We start from the raw sequence: 21,253 nt of genomic DNA, 5'->3' as shown, positions 1-21,253 counted from the left end.
GTCTTTAATCCATCTTGAGTTAATTTCTGTATAAGGTGTAAGGAAGGAGTCTCATTTCTATTTTCTGCATATGGCTAGCCAGTTTTCCAAACACTATTTATTACAAAAAGAATCTTTTCCTCTGTTGCTTGTTTTTGGCAGGCTTGTTGAAGATCAGATGGTTCTAGATGTGTGGTATTCTGTTCCATTGTATATCTTTCTCGGTCTTTCTTGGTACCAGTATCATGCTGCTTTGGTTATGGTAGCCTTGTATAGTTTAAAGTCAGGTAGCCTGATGCCTTCAGTTTTGTTCTTTTTGCTTAGGACTGTCTTAGCTATATGGGCTCTTTTTTAGTTTCATATGAAATTTAAAGTAGTTTTTTCTAATTCTGCAAGGAAAGTCAATGGTAGCTTGATATGAATAGCATTGAATCTATAAATTACTTTGGGCACTATGGCCATTTTCATGGTATAGATTCTTCCTATCCATGATAATGGAATGTTTTTCCATTTGTTTGTGTCCTCTCTTATTTCCTTGAGCAGTGATTTGTAGTTCTCCTTGAAGAGGTCCTTCATGTCCCTTGTCAGTTGTATTCTTGGGTATTTTATTCTCTTTGTATACCAATGTTCACACAAGCAGTATTCACAATAGGCAAAAGATGAAAAGAATCCAATGTCTATCAACTGATCAAGAGGTAAACAAAATGTGGACACTATCAAGAAAGTGAAAAACAACCTACAAAATGGGAGATGATATTGATACTATTATTTTTTAGATGTTTATAATGAATTTTTAAAATTTAATCTGTATTAACTACAAAATTAATATTTGCTCATTAACATTTTAGTTTATAACCCACCAAAAGGGAATCCAATAGCAACTTCCTACCAGAAAGCCACTCAACAATTTGGGGCAATATTCAGAGAAATAACATTTTTACAAAAAATTTAAACTTTAAACACTGCTTTACAACTTGTTTTTCCCCCTTCATGTATATCAAGGCCACATTTGTGTCACTAAATACAAATCTAATTTTTAAGTTGATATTTAGTATTATGCTTTATGAATTTAAAATAATTTTCTGCTCTCTATGAAAGCACTCTGGGGTTGTTTCCATTTTTTTCTTTATTAAAAACAGTGCATCAGTGGGCATCCTTCACATGTAATTTTAATTAAAGTTACACATGAATAAAAGAGCAAACCTTGTAGATGTCTTTTCAAGTATTTCCGTGGATATCTGCTGTTTTGACCTGCACAATTAATCCTTTCATCTTCTTCTAACACATCCGATTTTCCTTCAGAGAATTGCCTCCCCTATTCCATGCAGTTCTTAATGGGGCTGCAACTCAGAGTACCCTGCTACTCTGGCCATAGAAATTAGTGCAATAGGAGAGCCTGTGACCCAACTGGAGTAATCAGATCCCTTCTCTGAGATTTAACAGACACATCCAAGGAAAGAAAAGCTCCTTCTTTACTTGGAGATGGTTCCTGGAAACATAGGAGCCCAGAGCTCTGTAGCAGACTATCACTTCCTTAATGCCTATTGGGATCCCGATCATAAAAAAAAAATAAAATAAAATAGGTAAGAGTGAGACTACTGCACAGAGAAAAATAGATATGACAAAGAATGAGTCAATGACATTCACATTACTGAATCCAGTCCTATCTGAAGCAGTGTCCACCCCTAGACTTTCCACTTACTACATATAACAGATTCTCTTTTCTGGAGTTGGGTTCCGTCTTTCATATGGTAGTCCCCTCTTATCTGTGTGGTTTTGCTTTCTGTGGTTCCTGTTACCCATGTTCAATAGTGGTCTGAAAACAGATGAGTACACCGCAGTAAGATACTTTGAAAGAGAGAAAAAGCACATTCACCTAACTTTTATTATAGTATTTTGTTTTAATTGTTCAATTTTCTTACTAGTTATTGTTAACCTCTTACTATGCCTAATTTATAAATTAAACTTTATCATAGACATATGTGTATAGGAAAAAAAACAATATATATTAAATTTGATACTACCTTCAGTTACAGGCATCCGTTGGGAGTCTTGAAATGTATTCCCTGTGAACAAGAGGAGACCACCACAATGGAAAGCCTCACTAGTCATTACATTATGCAGCATCTTTTTACATCTGATGTCAGACTAGAGGTCTTGATGTGGCAGATTTCTAGCTGGCACTGTAAGAGAAAGGCCCCAGGTACTCACATACATGCAGTCAGCACAACCCACACAATCCCTAAGCACCTAGTGACTGTTTGGCTGTACTGGCTCCCTGGTTTCCTAGCAACCAAACTCCTTTCTTCCTCACACACTCACACCTTTTGTGACACCACCTTCTCAAGGCTGCCCTTAATGTGTATGTTTGGGAGGTAGAAAAGGAAAAGGCAAGAAAATACTCACAATACAATTTGCTCCAGGACTGGAGGCTTGAAACCATATGCTAGAGGTGCCCTAGCTTACAGATTCAGAAAATTCAGTGGCAGACTGAAAATAGCAAGAAGCTGGGCACAGTACCTTGGGCCTGTAATCCCAGCTACTCAGGAGGCCAAGGTGGGAGGATTGCTTGAGGTCAAAAGTTTAAGGCCAGCCTAAGAAGCATAGCAAGACCCTACCACTAAAATTTTTTTAAAAAGCTGGTCATGGTGGTATGTACTTGTAGTCCCAGCTACTTAGGAGGTGGAGGTTGGAGGATTGCTTGAGCCCAGGAGCTCCAGGGTACAGTAAGCCATGATTGCACTATTGCACTCCAGGCTGGGTGACAGACAGAGACCCTGTTTCTAAATAAACAATTAGTTAAATAAAGCAAGAGACCTTGCTTTGGTATTAAAATTCTTGCTTGCTTACTTTACCTAATTACTTTTGTAAAAATAATAGTACCTGTATTATTCAGTTTGGGCTACCATAACAAAATACTATAGGTTTTCGGCTTAAACCACAGAAATTTATTTATGCACACTTCTGGAGGCTAGAAGTGCAAGGTCAATGTTCTGGTCAATTTGGCTTCTGGTGAGGTCTTTCTTCCTGGCTTGCAGATGACCACCTTCGCACTATGCCCTCACATCACCTTTCTCCCATGTGTGCAGGGAACAGAGGGTGCACCGGCCAAGGATCTTTCCTCCCCTTCTTACAAGGTCACTAATCCCACCATGAGGGCCCCACCCTCATGACTTCATGTAACCCTAATTATCTCCTAAAGTCCCAACTCTAAATATCACATTGGGAATTAGGGTTTTAGCATATAAATTTGGGGTGGGGGTACACAAACATTCAGGTAACAACAATACCTGAATATTAATAAAAGATTTATCTTATTTGTAATTCACATGATACTCACAACAGTGATGTGATAGGACAGGTTACATTAATAAAATTTTACATAATCAAAAAGTTAAGGGATACAGTCAGAAGACCAGAACTGCATTCCTCCCATTTGTGGACTAATTTTTATTGTCTTCTGATCCCAAAGGTTTTTGATAATTTTCTCAGTCACAAGCCATGTCGTATTAGGTACAGCAATTCTAGGACTATGGTTTATTTGCTACTTTTTTTTTTTTTTTTTTTTTTTTTGGCAGCACACAAGGCCCTTTCCCTTGGTATTAGTTTTAATACTGCATTATATAGGTATCAGTCAATAAACAGCTGTTGTCATGAGCATAACTACATAGGGTGCATGACTTCACAAGAGGAGAGCAGCAGAATGAAGTGTTAAAACTAATTTTGTTTTCATTTATTGTTATTGGATGCACCGGCAGCTCTGTCCTTCCAGAGGCTCTCCAGAGTCTGCATGGCCCTTGACCCCAGGTTTTCTCTCTCACCTACCACATCAATCCATCTCCAAGAGTCTACTTCCTAAAAGGAAGGGAAATTGCTGCATGCCATCTTCTCTATCTTCTCTATCACCAATATCCGTGACAAAATCTTAGTTGGTTTTTCTGTTTCTTCTCCTCTAGGGTTGCCAAATAAAATACTGGACACTCAGTTAAACTTGAATTTAAGATAAACAACAGACAGGTTTTATATATATATACATACATATATATATATATATATATATATATATATATATATATACTGGACACCCAGTATGTGTGTGTGTGTGTGTGTGTGTGTGTGTGTGTGTGTAAATATAGATAAACAATGGACAGGTTTTATATATATATAAAAATTCAAGTTTAACTGAATGTCCAGTATTTTATTATATATAAATATATAATAAATATAAATTAAATAGATTTTATTATATAAAAATATATAATAAATACAAATAAATATAAATATATATTCATATATAATTTATATAATAATATATATTTATATATATATTTATATGTAAGTATCAAAATCAAGCTACAGGTCTTATTTTTTTTATATTTATTTATTTATTTATTTTTTGAGACGGAGTTTCTCTCTTGTTACCCAGGCTGGAGTGCAATGGCGCGATCTTGGCTCACTGCAACCTCCGCCTCCTGGGTTCAAGCAATTCTCCTGCCTCAGCCTCCTGAGTAGCTGGGACTACAGGCACGTGCCACCATGCCCAGGTAATTTTTTGTATTTTTAGTAGAGATGGGGTTTCACCATGTTGACCAGGATGGTCTCGATCTCTTGACCTCGTGATCCGCCCGCCTCGGCCTCCCAAAGTGCTGGATTACAGGCTTGAGCCACCGCGCCCGGCTACAGGTCTTATTTATAAGTGATTGTTCTCATAGTCTTATTATTAGTAATGAAGCTGATATTTTTACCTCCATCTCATTGACTCCTATGTCTGTCTCAACTGTTTCTAAGTTAAGATAACGGGAAGAGGAACATGTTAATTATTAACTTCCTAAACTCTCAGTAGCATTCACTACAATTTGTATTTATATGTTTATTTGTTTTTGTTTATTGGTTTATTTAATGTGTAGGGACCATGCTTGTTTTACTCACTGTTGCATTCCCAAATGTTTATTACAGTAGAAGGCGTAGGTTTTATCTTTTTTATATCGGGATGGTTGAATAAATAAATAAATGGTACCTTGTTGCCTACCACAGTCCTGCCACCTATACCACTCTGAGCATACATACAGCCTAGGACGGGGATGGGAGTTAAGTCCTGACTGTGATCACTTGGCAATAGCTGTTTGGTGCTCTGCACTGAGAAGCATGCTGAGGCTGTGCCCATCATAAAATTGAACCATGATCAATTCTTCATGTCTGCCACACATGCCAGAGTGGGTACTGTGGGACAGTTTGCATAGATTTGCCCTTCTTGGCTTAGAAACATCTGGGGCCATACTGTTTCCCATCAGATGTACTCACTTCGAGCAACGTCAGTCCAGATGGGATTTCAGCTGCTGTTCTCTGGACACCGGTTTGGATATCTGGTGACTTCCTGCTGAGCCCATCCTACAGCTGAGGGAGTTTTGCAAATGCAGTCCCCATTCGCTTCCTCCTAGCTTCCTCCCCTTTCTTACTGGGTCCAGTGGAGGCCCAGCAGGCAGCACTCAAATAAACTATGAGAAATTATGTCACAGCCCATAAACGTCACCATGGTGAAAGGAAACAGGGTATACACTGGCTCCAGTTGAGGCAAATTGAAAGGAAGACTTCTCATGAGACAGGCAATTCAGCTGTAATTCAAAGACTTTCTTCTAACACTAGGAGTTCTGCCTAAGGGAAGTCTCCTTGGAGTGACCCCAGTCCTGAAGCTGTGGATCTTCTGGCTCATATGGTCTGCCTCCATCAGGCTGCTTGCTTTAGTTTTTGAGATTATTTTTGTGTGTGTTTGTCTTTAGGGGAGTATGATCTTTTCCACTGGGTGTTCTAAGTACTCCTCTTTGTATATAGCTGCCATTCTCCATGGTCACTCTATCTTCCATCTACTCAGTCAGCCTCATCTCTTCTCTCACACAGCTTACTCCCACACATGGTTAGGTTTTAATCATCATCCTCACCTCACGTCTCCTCTTTCTGTCTTTCCCTTCTATTTCCCCTCCCAAACTCTATGGTCCTTTGCATTTCTGATCCTGGTTATCACCTGTCCCAGCCAAAGATTCTTCAGCCCATTCTCAACCCTGGCTGCACATTAGAAATCACTTTGAAAATCGAATGCTCAGGCGGCACCCAGAACAATTAAATCAGAATCTCTGAGGATGCAACCTGAGCATCAGTACTTTTTAAATCTCCCTAGGTGACGACAAAGTGCAGGCAAAGATGAAAACAACAGCTCCAGCGCCAGCATGGATATTTACAAAGCACCATTCAGGATTTTTTGAACTATATATATTAAAAGCACCCTCCACCTGCTGACCTTCTTTAGTCATAAAGATTTTAGAATTGAATGAATGGGGGACCTCAGAGGCATATAGCACTTGATAGAACAGGAGACCTGCAGGAGGCTCACAGCAATTGAAAAAAAAAAAGATTCTGTCATCTAACAAGTTTGTATAGTACTTCATTCTATATACACTTTCAGAGATTTAGAAAGCAAATTAACTTGAAGGTTCTGATAAATGCAGCAGGAGAAAAACAAGACAGCAGAAATTCATTTAACTTGACCACTGGATTTCCCAAATTTGTTTAAAGACACCTATTAAAGCCTCAGGGAACTGACTTGTAAAACTCTCGTAGTCCAACTTTTTCATCTTAATATTTACACAGATCCACTTGTGATTAATATTTGCATTATTAAGGGCTGAATTTCATTTTCCCTTAAATATCCAGTACTTCCTCCCCACCTGTGGTGCGTTTCTGCATTTCTTCACATAAGACACAATCATTATGGTTGAAAGATACTAAAATGGCAGTGTTAATAACAACTGTTGGTTGAATATTATTGGGTAAAATACTTTAAGTGTTATAGTTGATTTATGAATTCACTCTAGAGTAGCATCCTGTGCATATTGAACAGGAGTATATGCAACTGTGGAATAACAAGAACAATAATAATAACAATACCTAAATGTTCTATAGCATTTAGCATGAGTCAGACACATGGGCTTTACCTTTATTAATGACATATTTTTCACAATAACCTCTATGAGGTTGGTTGCATTATTATCCTCATTTCACAGATGGGAAACTGAGCCACAGAGAGGTTAAGTAAGTTACCTAAGGTCACAGCACAAGCTAGTCAGTGATGGAGCAGGCTTTCAAATCCAGGAGTCTGTTTCCAGTGGACAGACTCTGTTTTTTGTTTTTGTTTTTTTTGAGATGGAGTCTTGCTCTGTCTCCAGGCTGGAGTGCAGTGGCACAATCTTGGCTCACTGCCACCTCCGACTCGCTGGTTCAAGTGATTCTCCTGCCTCAGCCTCCTGAGTAACTGGGATTACAGGCACGCACCACCATGCCTAAGTAATTTTTTGTATTTTTAGTACAGACAAGGTTTCACCATGTTGGCCAGGATGGACTCGATGTCCTGACATCGTGATCCACCCACCTCAGCCTCCCAAAGTGCTGGGATTACAGGCATGAACCATCACGCTGGACTCCAGTGGACACTCTTAACCACTCCTCTACACCATATGCTTCATAGCACATGGACAACTATGTAAATAGTGAGGCCATTTCTACCCACCAGTTTATTTAATGAGCTTGGGGTGGGGGTTCCATTTTTTTCTCAGAGTAAAAGTATATTCCTGCATTAAGTGTGATCCCTTTGTTTAAAGATCCTACTGTTTAGATGCTATAACCCCTAATACTAGCTAGTTCACCTGCTGAAAGAAAGATCTCTTCCAATGTTGTGGTAGAAATGACAGTGTGAGCTTCTAAAAGAAGTATAGGCTTCCAGCAGTCTGGCCTCCAACACAACAAAATCCTAAGGGACTCTTCAGGGCACTTTTAACTATATTCAATTTTCACCTTAATCTCAATTACCACTTGAGGTGTGCAGGGTGCTGAGTACTTGCCAATGAAACATAAAGAAAAGTCTGCTGGGGGACTCCTGGGAAAGCCATGACTTTCCTCATAAAGGGAAACAGGTACAGCTTTAGCCAGACCTTTCTCTCTTTGCCTTGAATGCAGGTATGATAGATGGAGCATTGGAGCAAACACAAGAGAAAATAACCGAGACGTGAAGAAAACAATCAAGACGCTGTCCCTGACATCATTGAGCAGTCAGCAACTGCTCACTGCCAAACCTACTGCCATGTGAAAAACAAAGACCTCAAAATCTTTAAGTTTCTGGGGTCATGTTTTTTTGTGTTTTTTTTGTTTGTGTTTTAGGTGGGGTCTCACTCTATCGCCCTGGCTGGAATGCAGTGGCATGATCTTGGCTCACTGCAGCCTCGATCTCCTGGGCCTAAGTAATTCTCCTGCCTCAGCCTCCCCAGTAGCTGGGACCACAGACATGCTCCGCCACACCCAGCTAATTTTTGTATTTTTTGTAGAGATAGGTTTTCCCCATGTGGTACAGGCTGGTGTCAAACTTCTGGACTCAAGCAATCAGCCCACCTCGGTCGGCTTCCCAAAGTTCTGGGATTACAGGCATTAGCCACCACATCCAGCCCATGTTTTCCTTTATTTTAGCCAAAACATTCCTTTACAGATATACCTACTTGAATGGCACTTATCATTCAGACAAAGAAAAATTAATTATGTATAGCATATAGATCAGAGCATATAGCATACAGAGATATGGATCTCTGTATCTAGCATATAGATATAGATAGATCTGTATTATAATTATACTTCCATTTACAATGTGCAAGAAATGTGCAAGATAGTTTCTCCGTATTCTCTACAATTCACTTAAATTTTTAATTGAGGCCTTATTTTACCAGGCAGTGGAAACTTAATTTCTTCAGTTTGGGTAGGTCTCCTCTCGTGTCTAAGGGGAACTGGGGGAAGGTGGGCTTCACCGGGTCAGGATACTGTGGAAGCAGGCATCTGGTCTCAGCCATTATCCTTCCACACTAATATCTCTGGAGACATATTTATTGTCAGGGCCCCTCATTTCTGACTGAGCCCAGCCCTTTCGGTGACTTCCAGGAACTTCTTGGATGCATAGGGAACCATCTGCAGTTCCCATGCCATTCAGGGCCATGAAGAAAAGCGAGAAAGGATGATGGCCCACCCAGGAGTGACATGAAGCTAAGTGAACTTCCCCAACCCAGGGAAGCAGTGACTGAATGTACATCCTCGGGAACCCATGCTTCTCCCATGGATCTTTACAACCCTCAGGTCAGGAGATCCCCTTGTGATCCCCCTCCACCAGGGCCTTTAGTCTGACACATGGAGCTACATGGAATCTCAGCGGTGTAGACACTCAGGCATGCAGGGAGACCCGGAAGCCTTAGATACTTGGGCTTTCTGGGCTTCCTGGCAAAAGTAGCTGCAACTGTGGCAAAGCAGGAGGTTAGACCTCTGTACCCCTAGGAAAGAGCTTGAATCCAGGGGGCAGAGCAGCAACAATCTGCAGGACCCACTTCCACCGCACCCTGCAGGATAAGTTCCACTAGCTTGGAATTTCAGCCAGTCACTGGTGGTGGTATTGTACCTCCCTAAGAAGGAGCTCGTGGGGGCAGGGGTGGGTTGCCATCTTTGTTGTTTGGGTGACTCAGCCATTCCAGCCTTGGGAGAGTCCAAGCTGTCCAGAGGCAGAAGGGATTCCCCCAGCATAGCACAGCTGTTCTACAAAAACATGGCCAGACTGCTTTTTAAAGTGGGTCCCTGATCCTGTTCCTTCTCACTAGATGGGGTCTCCCAACTTGGGGTCTCCAATCACCCCCTCCAGTGTTCTCCAGCCAACAGAGTTTTGAAAAACCCATGGGATGAAGCTCCCAGAGGGAGAGGGGCAAGCTGCTGCCTTTGCTGTTTGGGCAACTTAGCCATTCCAGCCTTTGGGCTTTGGAGAGTCCAAGCCAACCAGAGGTGGAAGCGGTACCCAGCACAGCACAGCAGCTCTATGAAAATGTGGCCAGACTTCTTTTTTAAGCAGATCCCCAACCCCATTTCTCCTCACTGGATGAGACTTCCCAACTGGGGTCTCCAGCCACCTCCTACAGATGCGTTCAGGACGGCGTCAGGTCTGTACCTCCTAAGATAGAGCAACCAGAGAAAGGAACAGGCTGCCATCTTTGCTGTTTCACAGCCTTCACTGGTGATACCTCCAGGTACTGGAAAATCTGAGGGGTCTAGGGACTGGAGAGGACTCCCAGGATACTACAGCAGCCCTACAGAAAAGCAGCCAGACTGTTATGTGGGTGCCTGTTCACATATCTCTTCAACAGGTAGGTCCTCCAGGCCTGGGCCTCTAGCCACTCCCCACCAGAGCTATCAAGCCAGTAGTAACTCAGAAACTCTCCAAATAGAGCTTCTAAGGACAACTGAAAACTTCTCTGACATTGCCTCTGTGGTGGAACTGTTCTTGCTACCCTTGGACCAACAAAGAAGCAAAGACCCTAAGTGCATTATCCACATGTCCAACAAGCTGCAGTCAACCCAAAGAAAGGAGGCTGGTCTAGCTCCCCTGGGTCCCACACACCCCCACTGCTCATCATCAGACAGGTAACCCCTGGCTCGGGTCCATGGCACGGATCTTCCATCCTGTGCTGATTGCACTAAGCTATTGCTGACCCACATTTCTCTGGGTGGAGCCCCCAGAAGATAAGGAAAGTGGTGGGGCAGCCAGCCAGCTCTCGAGGAGCCCAGGTGGTTTGCTGTGGGAGTGTCTGTAGTGGAGCATGGCCAGGAATGGCCATCCCTCTAGGCTCAAATTGCCCCCATGAGAGACTTTAGCCCTAGGGGAACTATTGGACCTGATCTCTGCAGAATGGTCTTACACATCAGATGGAGCTGATCTGACCTGAGCACTCCTTGGTCTGTTGGCCACTCCCAGGGCCCCAGCCTGACCACACATGCTTACAGGGAAGTCTGGGGTGTCGTGGGGACCAAAAACATAGCTTCTTTGCTGGCAGACCATGGAGAGCTTGCTGTGGAGCACCAGCAAGGCAGCCCCTATGGCCATGCACAGTCTACATGTTCTCTCCCCATAGTTGAACTTCCCCTGAGCCCATGGTTACTCCCCACATCACTTTGTTGGTGCATGTCTGCATGGGCAGGTTTTGCTTTAGTTGCCCCACCAGCATACAGGTGTGTAGTACCCCCAACCCTCCATTGACCACCACTGCAGACAGAGCCTTGGTGGGTACCAAGCCAGCAAGCCCCACCACTGCCAGTACCCTGCCCTTGTGCTAACACTGTGCAGAGAATAGGGGATCCTCCCGCACCCTGAGCGATCACTCCTGTTTGCAGGGTACAGAGAAGGCACCTAGACCTGTGCCAGCCAGTACCCTGCCCCAAGCCAACACTACCTCCAGTGCAACAGCACACATGGTCCACAGCTGCCTTGCCTCCTCCCCTGTGGTAAATGCCTCCAGGAAGACAGGCACTCCCACATCCACTAGCACTCTGCTAAAGCTGCTGCACCTCAGCCCACCCCCAAGCAGAGTGGATTCCAAACCTTGAGGAACCAGAGAACAAAGTTGGGACCCAATACAAGTCCCTCAGAGTTAGAGCACACAGTCCAGGAGTTAGGGGCTGAAAAAAGGCCCCCTAAAATCTTCCAGAAATTAAGCCAATTGGCTGAATACACCACATACCATAATCAAACCCTCAAAGCATCAGATAGGATAAAAGAAGAAAAGACACATCCACAGGTCAGCAACCTCAAAGATTAAAGGTAGATAAGCCCTCAGAGATGAGAAAGAATCAGAACAAGAATGCTGAAAACTGAAAAAGCCAGAGTGCCTTCCTTCCTCCAAAGGATCTCATCATCTCTTCAGCAAGGGCTTGGAACTGGGCTGAGGCTGAGATGGCTGAAATGACAGAAGTAGAATTCAGAATGTAAATAGTTATAAGTCATTGAGCTACAGGAGTACATTGAAACCCAATGCAAGGAAGCTAAAAATTATGATAAAACATTGCGGGAGCTGACAAACAAAATAGTTAGTATAGAGAAGAATGTAACTGACCTGATAGACCTGAAAAATACACTACAAGAATTTCATAATGCAAGTATTAATAGCAGAATAGACCGAGTGGAGGCAAGAATCTCAGAGCATGAAGACTGGCTTTCTGAAATAAGGCAGCCAGCCAAGAGTAGAGAAAAAAAAATGAAAAGGAATGAACAAAACCTCTGAGAAATATGGGATTATGTAAATAGACCAAATCTACAACTTATTGGTATATCCGAAAGAGATGGGAAGAATGGAACCAACTTGGAAAACATATTTCAGAATATCATCCATGAGAAGTTCCCCATCCTAACTAGAGAGGGCAACATGCAAATTCAGGAAATCTAGAGAACCCAGTAAGATACTTCATGAGAAGATTATCTCCAAGACACATAATCATCAGATTCTCCAAGGTTGAAATGAAAGAAAAAATATTAAAAGAAGCTAGAGAGAAAGGCCAGGACACCTACAAGATGAAGCCCATCAGACTAACAACAGACCTCTCAGCTAAAACCCTACAAGCCAGAAGAGCTCAGCAACCAATAGTCAACATTCTTAAAATAACTTCCAACCTGGAATTTCAAAGCTGGCCAAACTAAGCTTCATAGCAAAGGAGAAATAAGATCTTTTTCAGACAAGCAAATGCTGAGGGACTTTGTTACCACCAGACCTGCCTTACAAGAGCTTCTGAAAGAAACACTAAATTTGAAGAGGAAAGACTTTTACCAGCCATTACAAAAACACACCGAAATACAGAGTAGTGACACTAAAAAGCAACCACATAAACAAGTGTGCAAAATAACCAGCTAGCATCATGATAACAGGATTAAATTCACACATATCAATATTGACTTTAAACATGAATGGGCTAACTACTCCAACTAAAAGGCACAGAGTGACAAACTAGATAAAGAACCAAGATCCATTGATATGCTGTCTTCAAGAGATCCATCTCACATGTGATGAAACACATACATTCAAAATAAGGAGAAAAATCTACCAAGTAAATGGAAAACGGAAAAAAAAAAAGCAGGGGTTGCAATCCTAGTTTTTGACAAAACAAGTTAAAACCAACAAAGATCAAAAGAGACAAGGGACTTACATAATGGTAAAGGGTTCAATTTAACAAGAAGACCTAACTGGCCTAAATATATGTGCACCCAACACAAGAACACCTAGATTTATAAAGCAAGTTCTTAAAGATGTTCAAATAGAGTTCGATTTCCACACAATAATAGTGGAATATTTTAACACCCCACTGACATAGATCATCAAGACAGAAAATTAACAAAGATATGCAGGACCTGAACTCAGCACTGAATCAAATGGACCTGATAGATGTCTACAGAACTCTCCACCCAAAAACAAGAGAATATACATTCTTCTAATTACCACATAGCACACACTCTAAAATCAATCACATAATTGGAAGTAAAATGCTCCTCAGCAAATGCAAAATAACTGAAATTATAACAGTCTCTTGGACCACAGCAGAATTAAATTAGAAATCAAGACTAAGAAATTCACTGAAAATTATTCAGTTACATGGAAATTGAATAACCTGCTCCTGAATGACTTTTGAATGATGAAATTAAGACAGAAATCAAGAAGTTCTTTGAAATGAATGAGAACAAAGATACAACATTCCAGAATCTATGGGACACAGCTAAGGTGGTATTAAGAGGGAAACTTATGGCACTAAATGCCCATATGAAAAAGTTAGAAAGATCTCAAATTAACAACATAACATCACAACTAAAATAACTAGAGAACCAAGAGTAAATTCCAAAGCTAGCAGAAAATAAGAAATAACCAAAATCAGAGCTGAACTGAAGGAGACTGAGACATGAAAAACCATTAAAAAGATCAATGAATCCAGGAGCTGGTTTAAAATAATAATAATAATAATAATAATAATAATAATAATAATAAACTATACTGCTAAATGTGATTCATCACATAAATAGACCTAAAGACAAAAACCACATAATTATCTCATAGACGGACTAATAAAGAAGAGAGAAGATCCAAATAAACACAATCAGAAAAAACAAGGGGGATATTAGCACTGACCCCACAGAAATACAAACAACCATCAGAGAATATTATGAACACCTTTATTCATATAAACTAAAAAACTAAAAGAAGTGGATACATTCCTGGAGTCTTATACTCTCTCCATATTGAACCAGAAAGAAATTGAGTCCCTGAACAGATCAGTAATGAGCTCTGAAATTGAGGCAGTAAACAGCCTACCAACCAAAAAAAAAAACCCAAGACTAGACATATTCACAGCTGAACTCTACCAAATGTACAATGGAGAGCTGGTGCCATTCCTACTGAAACTATTGCCAAAAACTGAGGAGGAGGGACTTCTCCCTAACTTACTTCATGAGGCCAGCATCATCCTGATATAAAATCCTGGCAGATTTTATACAACAAAAAAGAAAACTTCAGGCCAATATCCTTGATGAATAGCAATGCAAAAATCCTAAGCTAAAATCCTACAAATACTGGCAAACTGAATCCAGCAGTACATCAAAAAGCTTATCCACCACGTTCAAGTAGGTTTTATTCCCAGGATGCAAGGTGACTCAACATATGCAAATCAATAAATGTGATTCATCACATGAACAGACCTAAAGACAAAAACCACGTAATTATCTCGATGGATGCAGAAGAGGCTTTTGACAAAATTCAACATTCATTCATGTTAAAAGCTCTCAATAAACTAAGTATTGAAGGATCATACCTCAAAATAATAAAAGTCATATATGACAAACCCATAGCCAACATCATACTGAATGAGCAAAAGCTAGAGGCATTCTATTTGAAAACCAGCACAAGTCAGGGATGCTCCCTCTTAACATTCCTATCCAACACAGTATTGGAAGTATTGGCCAGGGCAGTCAGGCAAGAGAAAGAAATACATGGCACCCAAATATGAGGAGAGAAAGTCAAACTATCTCTGCAGACAGCATGTTCCTATATCTAGAAACCTCATAGTCTCTGCTGAAAAGCTCCTTAAGCTGATAAGTTGCAACAAAGTCTCATGATACAAAACCAATGTGCAAAAATCACTAGCATTCTTATACACTAACAACAGCCAAGTCAAGAGCCAAATCGGGAACAAACTCCCATTTGCAACGGCCACAAAAAGAATAAAATATCCAGGAATACAGCTGACTAGAGAAGTGAGAGATCTCTATGAAAAGAACTACAAACCATTGCACAAAAAAAATAGAGATCATGGCCAGAGGCACTGGCTCACGCCTATAATCCCAAAATTTTGAGAGGCTGAGGTGGATGGATCACCTGTCAGGAGTTCACGACCAGCCTGACCAACATGGTGAAGCCCCATATCTACTAAAAACACAAAAAATTAGCTGGGTGTGGTGGCAGGTGCCTGTATTCTCAGCTATTCAGGGGACTGAGGCAGGAGAATTGCTTGAACTTGGGAGGCAGAGGTTGCAGTGAGCCAAGATTGTGCGACCATTGTACTCTAGCCTGGGCAACAAGAGAGAAACTCCATTTCAAAAAAAGAGAAAAGAAAAGAAAATAGAAATAGAGATGACACAAACAAATGGAGAAACATTCCATGCTCATGGATAGAATTAATATCATTAAAATGGCCATACTGCCCAAAGCAATTTATAGATTTAATTCCATCCCTTCAAACTACCATTGAGATTCTTCACAGAACTAGAAAAAACTATTTAAAATTCATATGTAACCTCCCCCCCCAAAAAAAGCCCAAATAGCCAAGGCAATCCTAAGCAGAAAGAACAAAGATGGAGGCATCACACTACCCACCTTCAAACTATACTACCAGGTTACAGTAACCAAAACAGCATAGTACTGATACAAAAACAGACATACAAACCAATGAAGCAGAAAAGAGAACCCAGAAATAAGACTGCAAATCTACATCTTTGACATACCTGACAAAAACAAGCAATGGGGAAAGGATTCCCTATTCAATAAATGGTGCTGGGATAACTGGCTAGCCATATGCAGAAGACTGAAACTGGACCCCTTCCTTATCCTATATGAAAATTAACTTAAGATGGATTAAAGACTTAAATGTAAAACCCCAAAATTATAAAAACCCCAGAAGACAACCTAGGCAATACCATTCAGGACATAGGCATGAGCAAAGATTTCATGACAAAGATACCAAAGCAGTTGTAACAAAAGCAAAAATTGACAAATGGGATCTAATTAAACTAAAGAACTTCTGCACAACAAACAAAACTATCAACAGAATAAACAGATAACCTACGGGATGGAAGAAAATTTTTGCAAACTATACATCTGACAAAGGTCTAATACCCGTCCTCTCTAAGGAACTTAAAGAAATTTACAAGAAAAAAATGAACAACCTCATTAATAAGTGGGCAAAGGGCATGATCAGACACTTTTCAAAAGAAGATATACATGTGGTCAACAATCATATGAAAAAACTCAACATCACTGATCATTAGAGAAATGCAAATCAAAACCACAATGAGATACCATCTAACACCAGTCAAAATGGCTACTAATAAATAGTCAAAAAACAAAACAAAACAAAACAGATGTTGGCAACATTGTGGAGAAAAAGCAATGCTTATCCACCGTTGGTGGGAGTGTAAATGAGATCAATCATTGTAGAAGACAGTGTGGCGATTCCTCAAAGACCTAGACAGAAATACTACTCAACCCAATAATCCCATTACTGGGTACATACTCAAAGGAATATAAATCATTCTATTATAAAGACACCAGCCATTCTAACTGGTATGAGACAGTATTTCATTGTGGTTTTGATTTGCATTTCTCTAATAACCAGTGATGATGAGCTTTTATTCATAGGTTTGTTGGTCACATAAATGTCTTCTTCTAAGAAATGTCTGTTCATATCCTTCACCTACTTTTTGATGTTTTTGTTTTCTTGTAAATTTACTTAAGTTCCTTGTAGATTCTGGATATTAGACCTTTGTCAGATGGATAGATTTCAAAAATGTTCTACTATTCTGTAGGTTGCCTGTTCATTCTGATGATAGTTTCTTTTTCTGAGCAGAAGCTTTTTAGTTTAATTAGATCCTATTTGTAAATTTTGGCTTTTGTTGCAATTGCTTTTGGTGTTTTAGTCATGAAGTCTTTGCCCATGAAGTCTATGTCCTGAATGGTATTGCCTAGGTTTTCTTCTAGGGTTTTTATATGTGTGTTTATTGCAGCACTACTTACAATAGCAAAGACTTGGAACCAACTCAAATGCCCACCAATGATAGACCAGATAAAGAAAATGCGGCACATATATACCATGGAATACTACGCAGCCATAAAAAGGGATGAGTTCATGTCCTTTGCAGTGACATGGATGAAGCTGGAAACCATCATCCTCAGCAAATTAACAAAAAGAAGCAGAAAACCAAATACCACATGTTCTCACTCATAAGGACACATAATTGTGCATCACATAACCAGATTAGAGTTCCAGTTACATCTGTCAGTTTGATGACCATTAAGCCATTTTCTTTGCATTTTCTGATAAAGGATGATTAACTTGAAAGGAGCATCCATTTTTTAAAGGCAAATATCCTACCTTTTTGGTTACAGAAAGAAATTCCAAGCCAGTGATTTTTTTTTTTTCAGAATTATTTTTTTCAAGGGTATGAAACGTTAAGACTACTTCATGCTTAACATTTGTTATTTTAATAAGAAGAGCTCTAATTAAATACAACGACCACCTCCCTTCTGCTTTATATTGGACCTTTACATTCCTTTTACCTGGCAGTAGTTTACATGCTTACTAGCAGTTTATTATCTGTGTTCTTCTCTTTTACTACACTGTCCTCAAAGGCTAGACCAATACCTAGCACGCAGGAAGGCCACAAAACAAATCTGTGGCCTGTCTGATGAGCCAACCCCACTGGTTCTACCTCATTGGTCCCTCCCTGTCCCATCTCCCTGGCAGCATGCTAGTCAGTGTCTTATCAGTGCACACGGACATTGTCACACCCCCTTCCTCACAGACTGCTCGGCTCCAGTCTCTGCCCCACGCAAGCCATTCTGCACACTTCTGGTGAAGCCACCTTGCTAAAATCCCTTGTCCATTACCTTGCAGTTGTCAAAAACCTTGCTGGATTCCTGTTGCTCACTAAAAAAAGTTGAGCATGGCAGTTAAAACTGGGAATTCTAGAGTAAGACTGCTGGATGTCAAATGTTGGCTTCCACATTAATAGTTGTGTGACACCGGGCAAGTGTTACACAAAAGTAGTATCACCAATGTTAGAATCAAGTCCAAACTCCTTAGTCTTATCCAAGGCATTCTACCATGTGATCTTAGGGAGTATGTCCAATTTTATCTTTTTCCTCTCTTAGCCGGTGGCCTACCTGTGAGGCATCTCCTGAGGCTGATAGGTCTATATACAGTTTTCCTACTTCCAGACTCTTGGGACCTACTGCAATGTCTTGCTGCTGCTCATTGTTTACATTGTTTATAACATTTTCATCCTTCAAGGAACAGCTTAAGTCTCCCTGTTTCCACAAAGCCTTCCCTGATGGGATCAGGCCCTACTGGTCTCACCTACAGCTCTTAGGAATCCCATCCCATGTTTTCCAGTTAAGGAAGTAAGTACTTCCCGAGGCAACTCTTATTTTTTACATATACATTATTTTCAAACCTTAAACAGACAATTGAACTCAGTTCATAACACACTATCATGGTTGGTTTATGGAAGAGCCCTTATTTTATTTTCTTGTATTTTATTATTTATTTTATTTAAAAATGTCTTCTTTTTATTCCCCATTTCTCAATCCTGGCATTTGGTCGGTATTATATGCTTTATTTCATCTTCCTTGTTACTTTTTCCTGAACTTTATGCTTTTAAGACTCACCCATTTTGATAGCTGGATATATGACTCTAGTTTGTTCCTTGGAACACGCTGAGCAACATTTCATGCTTCTTGCTTGGGCTGCGTTTTATTTCTTCATTCTCTCATTGAAGGACATGAAGCTTGTTTCAAGTTTGTTTTTTTTTTTTTTATGAAAAATGCTGGGATGAAAATCTTTGCTTAGCTCTCAATTTGTGTGCCTGTTCATACTTTTATTCAAAATATATTTATCTGGTGCCAGTCTGTGCTAGATACAGGGAATGCAGCATGATTCGGAATAGACAAAATTCCTTCCCTTAGTTTAGTATGGAAAGAAAATAAATAGACAATAAACATATAATGCTAGGTTATATTAAGTGCAAAGAAGAAAATAAATCAAGATGGGAGAACAGTGAGCAGTGGAGGATGCTGTTTCAAACACAATGGTTAGAGAGCGGGCCATTCTGTTATCTGGAAAAGGAGCATCCCAGGCAGAGCATATGGCAAGTGCAAGACGTGCTCCAGGACGAGCAGCGGATGAGACTGAAGTAGGGGAGGTCGGAGGGGAGCACGGGAGAGATGAGACCACAGGAATAGGCTGGAGCCAAATCAGATAAGGTTCCCAGGCCATGTAAAGGCTGAGGCTTCCATTCTGAGTGAAGTAGGAAGGCTTTCGAGGAAAAGAATGACAATGCCTGACTTTTTAAAAAGATCCCTCTGGCAGCTGAGTGGAGAACAGACAACAGGAGAGTAAGGATGAGAGGGAGAATCCAGTCAGGAGACCACTGCAGGGGTCCTGAGCAGAGACAGTGATGCCTGGACTGAGTGGTGGTGGTGGAGGTGGGAGGAGGGTCAGAATACTGCGGCATGTTTGAAAGCAGAGCCAGTGAGATTTGTTAATGGATTGGAGGTGGGGAATGGGAGGAAGAGAAGCATCAGGGGTGACCCCAAGAGTTCTGACTTGAGCAGCTGGGAAGATAAAGTTGTACCATTTACTCAGAGGAAGACAGCAGGTAGAACAGGTTTCAGGGGAAAAGCCAATGGTTTGGTTTTAACATTTTAAGTTTGAAATGCTGATCAGACATCCAAGTAGAGCTGTCAAGAGGGTAGTTCTGGAATTTGGAATTAAGGTCTGTGCTGGAAGTTAAACTAGAAACTTGCCCTGGTACAAAGCCAAGCTTATGTAGAGAGTGAGCGTAGATTGACAAGAGAACAAGTAAGAGACTGAGCCTTGGAGCAAGGCAACACATGGAGTCTGGAAAGGGAATGAGGAACCAGAAAAGGAAAGTGAGAAGATGTCATGAGACAGAGACCGAGCAAGAGAGAAGCATCCCTGGGGCAGGGACATAAAGGTGAATGATAAAAGAGGGACGTGTTCTTGCCCCGTTTCTTCCCTTTTCCTCCTCTCCCTTCTCTGCTTTCCCTTCCTGCTCCTCTCTCTCATTCTCCTCCTCCTCCTATGCAGGGACTGCGCGGCATGCTGATGTGAATGAGCCAACAGGGCGGGAGAAATTGACAATCAGGAAACAGTGGAGACCGTCTACGAATATGGTTCGTTAGAAGAGGAGAGAGATGCCGGGCGCGGTGGCTCAAGCCTGTAATCCCAGCACTTTGGGAGACCGAGGCGGGTGGATCACGAGGTCGAGAGATCGAGACCATCCTGGTCAACATGGTGAAACCCCGTCTCTACTAAAAGTGCAAAAAATTAGCTGGGCATGGTGGCGCGTGCCAGTAATCCCAGCTACTCAGGAGGCTGAGGCAGGAGAATTGCCTGAACCCAGGAGGCGGAGGTTGCGGTGAGCCGAGATCGCGCCATTGCACTCCAGCCTGGGTAACAAGGGTGAAACTCCGCCTCAAAAAAAAAAAAAAAAAAAAAAAAAAAAAAAAAAAGAGGAGAGAGATGGAAAGGGTTAGTGTCAGGAAGGGAAGAAGGCAGAGGATACAGGCACACTTACGGGTAGATTGGTAGATTTGGCGATGGGAACGTGGAGAAATATTTTTCTGTTTGCTTCCATATTCTCAATTCAATAATAAATGAGGTCAACAGCTGAATGTGAGGAATAGAGAGAAGGTATGAAAAGACAGAAGTTAAGAAGGAGAATGATGAACTTGAGAAATATGCCAAGATTACCAGAAGCCCTGAAGATCAGTTTGATTCATAGGCCAGGAAGGGTGGGGGTGTGGGCATTTGTGTGGGGCCTACACATAGAAGAGGATTTGTGAGATCATAGGGTGTGCATCTAGGCAAATCCACCAAACATTGCTAATTTTTCTCCAGAATGGCCTCGTTGCTGATGTATGGGGTTTCCACCTCTCCAAATTCTTACAGGCACTTTATGAAATCCAAGTTTGTTTTTTTTTCCTCCATACTTTTCAGGTAAAGTTGTGCTTCCCTATATACTTTTCATTTCTCTGATTATTAAAATTGAGCATCTCTTCCCACACTTGTCAGCCTTTTCTCTTTCCCCTTCTGTGAAATG

The sequence above is a fragment of the Saimiri boliviensis genome, chromosome 9 (genome assembly GCF_048565385.1).
Source record: "Saimiri boliviensis isolate mSaiBol1 chromosome 9, mSaiBol1.pri, whole genome shotgun sequence".
NCBI lineage: Eukaryota > Metazoa > Chordata > Mammalia > Primates > Cebidae > Saimiri > Saimiri boliviensis.
Note: the sequence above shows the minus strand (reverse complement) of the source record.